The sequence below is a fragment of the Zeugodacus cucurbitae genome, unplaced genomic scaffold (genome assembly GCF_028554725.1).
Source record: "Zeugodacus cucurbitae isolate PBARC_wt_2022May unplaced genomic scaffold, idZeuCucr1.2 ctg00000038.1, whole genome shotgun sequence".
Lineage (NCBI taxonomy): Eukaryota > Metazoa > Arthropoda > Insecta > Diptera > Tephritidae > Zeugodacus > Zeugodacus cucurbitae.
In genome coordinates this window covers 1-5,000 of record NW_026530839.1, presented here as the reverse complement: position 1 = coordinate 5,000, position 5,000 = coordinate 1, and the positions used below count along the sequence as shown (strand labels likewise).

The 5,000-nt window shown below is 33.3% G+C and overlaps 3 non-coding genes across 3 annotated transcripts in view; all 3 read right to left on the bottom strand.

Moving 5' to 3' along the window:
• Positions 1-1,266, bottom strand: part of LOC128923774 (large subunit ribosomal RNA) — a 3,984-nt gene extending 2,718 nt beyond the window's left edge. Inside the window, exon 1 of the ribosomal RNA XR_008472505.1 lies at positions 1-1,266. This exon is cut by the window's left edge and continues 2,718 nt beyond it. This is a non-coding gene — a ribosomal RNA (large subunit ribosomal RNA).
• A 453-nt stretch (positions 1,267-1,719) lies between these two features.
• On the bottom strand, positions 1,720-1,898 carry LOC128923756 (5.8S ribosomal RNA). Its single transcript, XR_008472487.1, has one exon. It is a non-coding gene; the product is annotated as a 5.8S ribosomal RNA (ribosomal RNA).
• Positions 1,899-2,407: 509 nt separating this feature from the next.
• On the bottom strand, positions 2,408-4,396 carry LOC128923762 (small subunit ribosomal RNA). Its single transcript, XR_008472493.1, has one exon. It is a non-coding gene; the product is annotated as a small subunit ribosomal RNA (ribosomal RNA).
• Between the last annotated feature and the right edge of the window lie 604 nt (positions 4,397-5,000).

Sequence of the window (5,000 nt, the reverse complement as noted above, 5' to 3'; positions counted from 1 at the left end):
TTGAGAATAGGTTAAGGTCGTTTCGACCCTAAGGCCTCTAATCATTCGCTTTACCAGATAAGATTATTTTACATAATATTTAAATGCACCAGCTATCCTGAGGGAAACTTCGGAGGGAACCAGCTACTAGATGGTTCGATTGGTCTTTCGCCCCTATACTCAATTCTGACAATCGATTTGCACGTCAGAACTGTTTCGGTCTTCCATCAGGGTTTCCCCTGACTTCAACCTGATCAAGTATAGTTCACCATCTTTCGGGTCACAGCATATATGCTCAAGGTACGCTCCAGTTAGAGGTATAAATAATAATAAATTATCATTATACATAACTATATGGAACGCCCCGGGATTGAATTAATAGTAAAATATTTCACTAAAAATTAATCCCATTATATAAAAGTTAAGTTAATTTCGCCATTAGGTTTAATATAACCCAATGACTTGCACATATGTTAGACTCCTTGGTCCGTGTTTCAAGACGGGTCCCGAAGGTATCCTGAATCTTTCGCATTGTTAATCATATAAATGCATACAATTAATATTAAAATCAATGATAATAATATTATTGTAAAATTCAAAAGAATTTAAGCATTATATATGTAAAATCTATCAACACTTTATCAAATCATCAGTATTTATTCTATGTTAATAAGCTAAAAGCAAATTAATTTGAATAAACTTAACACCAATGATCTTTTGATAAATATTTTATTATGTTAATAGATTACAATGTCCTTATATGAAAAAAATGCACACTATTACTATAATATTATAAATATCACAGTTATAATGATGAATTTTTCATAATGGATATTCAGGTTCATCGGGCTTAACCTCTAAGCAGTTTCACGTACTATTTAACTCTCTATTCAGAGTTCTTTTCAACTTTCCCTCACGGTACTTGTTTACTATCGGTCTCATGGTTATATTTAGTTTTAGATGGAGTTTACCACCCACTTAGTGCTGCACTATCAAGCAACACGACTCTTTGGAAATATCTTTCTAGTAATCATTAACGTTATACGGGCCTGGCACCCTCTATGGGTAAATGGCCTCATTTAAGAAGGACTTAAATCGTTAATTTCTCATACTAGATATTAAGATATTCCATACACTGCATCTCACATTTGCCATATAGACAAAGTGACTTAGTGCTGAACTATTTTCTTTTCGCTCGCCGCTACTAAGAAAATCCTTGTTAGTTTCTTTTCCTCCCCTCATTAATATGCTTAAATTCAGGGGGTAGTCCCATATGAGTTGAGGTTGTATAAAAATATTTATATTTATTTTATATTTTAGCTTTTTGCTATTTTAAAGAAACATACATAATTATTTCTTAACACCAATATAATTTTCTTAATAATAAATATTCAATCTTTTCATCCCGTACTACTTACTTCATTATAACAACAATATTATTTTCTTGGTTTTTTACATTTAAGGCAATCCTAGAATAAAATAATATTTTATGCTAGACGTTCCTCTAAATGTATATATTATTTGAAATAATAATATTGAAATTTTATTGTTTTTGGGAATACTAAGATTCTTATTTATTATAAAATTTCGTTCAAATATGAGGTGTTCAAGAATATATTTTCTATATTTCTTTTTATGCTATTAATATTATGGATTGAAAAATACAATCCAGTAATATACCATGTGCTTAAATTCTTTTAATTGACTAAAAGAATAAGCAACTAATTTAGCATAGTCTTACAACCCTCAACCATATGTAGTCCAAGCAGCACTTTAAAATTAATTAAAGTACATAACAGCATGGACTGCAATATGCGTTCAAAATGTCGATGTTCATGTGTCCTGCAGTTCACACGATGACGCACAGTTAGCTGCGTTCTTCATCGACCCATGAGCCGAGTGATCCACCGCTTAGAGTGATAATTTTTTGTTTATTTTAATTTAACGTCAAGAGTTTTTAATTTATTGAAAGAATAACATTTCGTTTTCGTATATAATATATAAATTATTTTAAAACATCTTTCAATAAATTGTAATTTTCAACCCAAACATTTACAAGTTGCGCATGTCTTAGTCCAACAAAAACAGTAATTCCTTTTTTATTACATTTTATTTAATTTCTATATATTTTTAAGGAATTACACGTTAATGAGAACAAATTAACTTATCATTTATATTATTTTTATAAATAATAAGTACAACTATATATGTTTAAAGGTTTGTTGCGTTCAAATACAATGTATGCGATATAATTTTCATTATACTACAATACAAGGAGTAAAAAAAAAAAGAAAAAAAAGAAAAACATTCAAATAAATGAATGAAAAGAAAAAAAAGAAAATAATTTTTCTTTTTTATTCTTTTTTTGTTTGTTTGTTTGTTTGTTTGTTTGTTTGTTTTTTTATAATATTTACGGATAGGAACACAATAATGATCCTTCCGCAGGTTCACCTACGGAAACCTTGTTACGACTTTTACTTCCTCTAAATAATCAAGTTCGGTCAACTTTTGCGAAACAACCGTGAAACACAAGGCGTCACAGTGATCACGTCCGGAGACCTCACTAAATAATTCAATCGGTAGTAGCGACGGGCGGTGTGTACAAAGGGCAGGGACGTAATCAATGCGAGTTAATGACTCACACTTACTGGGAATTCCAAGTTCATGTGAACAGTTTCAGTTCACAATCCCAAGCATGAAAGTGGTTCAGCGGTTTACCCGGACCTCTCGGTCTAGGAAATACACGTTGATACTTTCATTGTAGCGCGCGTGCAGCCCAGGACATCTAAGGGCATCACAGACCTGTTATTGCTCAATCTCGTTACTGCTAGACGCAATTTGTCCATTTAAGAAGCTAGTGTCCTTATAATGGGACAAACCAACAGGTACGGCTCCACTTATATAAACACATTCAAACACTTGCACATTCAAGATGAACTCATGAATGAAGGCTATATAAGCTTCAACACCATAATCCTGAAAGCATCTATTTAATATATTTGAGTCTCGTTCGTTATCGGAATTAACCAGACAAATCACTCCACGAACTAAGAACGGCCATGCACCACCACCCATAGATTCGAGAAAGAGCTATCAATCTGTCTTACACGCTTATGTTCGGACCTGGTAAGTTTTCCCGTGTTGAGTCAAATTAAGCCGCAGGCTCCACTCCTGGTGGTGCCCTTCCGTCAATTCCTTTAAGTTTCAGCTTTGCAACCATACTTCCCCCGGAGCCCAAAAGCTTTGGTTTCCCGGGAAGCGACTGAGAGAGCCATAGTAGTAGCTACACCCAATTGCTAGCTGGCATCGTTTATGGTTAGAACTAGGGCGGTATCTGATCGCCTTCGAACCTCTAACTTTCGTTCTTGATTAATGAAAACATCTTTGGCAAATGCTTTCGCTTAAGTTAGTCTTACGACGGTCCAAGAATTTCACCTCTCGCGTCGTAATACTAATGCCCCCAAACTGCTTCTATTAATCATTACCTCTTGATCTAAAAACCAATGAAAGTAGAACAGAGGTCTTATTTCATTATTCCATGCACAAAATATTCAGGCATTTGGAGCCTGCTTTAAGCACTCTAATTTGTTCAAAGTAATTGTACCGGCCCACAACAACACTCGATGAAGAGCACTGAAGCAGGTTTAAATAGGAGGAATATATAAAAATACATTGTATTAATTACATATAAGAACTCCACCGGTAATACGCTTGCATACATAAGGTAATGTACATACCACAATTATAGCTGTACTACCCGTATGAAGCACAAATTCAACTACGAACGTTTTAACCGCAACAACTTTAATATACGCTATTGGAGCTGGAATTACCGCGGCTGCTGGCACCAGACTTGCCCTCCAATAGGTCCTTGTTAAAGGATTTAAAGTGTACTCATTCCAATTACAGGGCCTCGGATATGAGTCCTGTATTGTTATTTTTCGTCACTACCTCCCCGAACTGGGAGTGGGTAATTTACGCGCCTGCTGCCTTCCTTAGATGTGGTAGCCGTTTCTCAGGCTCCCTCTCCGGAATCGAACCCTGATTCCCCGTTACCCGTTGCAACCATGGTAGTCCTAGATACTACCATCAAAAGTTGATAGGGCAGACATTTGAAAGATCTGTCGTCGGTACGAGACCATACGATCTGCAAGTTATCTAGAGTTCAACCAATATAACGATCTTACGATCGCTTGGTTTTAGCCTAATAAAAGCACACGTTCCAAAAGGTCCGTGTTTATTTTGCATGTATTAGCTCTAGAATTACCACAGTTATCCAAGTAACTGTTAACGATCTATGGAACCATAACTGATATAATGAGCCTTTTGCGGTTTCACTTTTAATTTGTTTGTACTTAGACATGCATGGCTTAATCTTTGAGACAAGCATATAACTACTGGCAGGATCAACCAGAATAATATTTTTTATTCATTTATATAATATTTTTTATACTATATAAATTTTTATAATGATATTTTCAATATTTGAAAATTAAGTACACGACATATACACAATGCAAAGGAGAACGAAATCGCGACAATAAATAATTATGAAATTTCTTCTACTATGGTCGGATTAAATAATTTACTTCATGTCATTTAAATTTCATATTATTGTATTATTTATTGCGGTCTTATTCGGACTTTGAGACTGTGTATCTTATCGTGAGAAAGAATTTTCGTTCTCTATACATATATAATATAATTATTAATGTAAGGACGATGTTTCTTCTTGTATTTGTTAAACTTTCAAATAATATCATTTTTTATACATTTTACTTTATTTCAATGCATATAGTGTATATATCTTTTTTAAGAGTATATACGTTTTTCTTTTGATTTGAAATTAATAATTTCAATTCAATTATTTTTCATTTTATTTCATATATGATATGAAAGTATTCGAGCGTAATAATATAAATATTTAACTTTATTGAATTTTATTCTTTACCCACATATATTTTATGTGAATAGAAGAACAAACCCCAAAAAAAGTTAAATTAAAAAAAAAACGACTACAT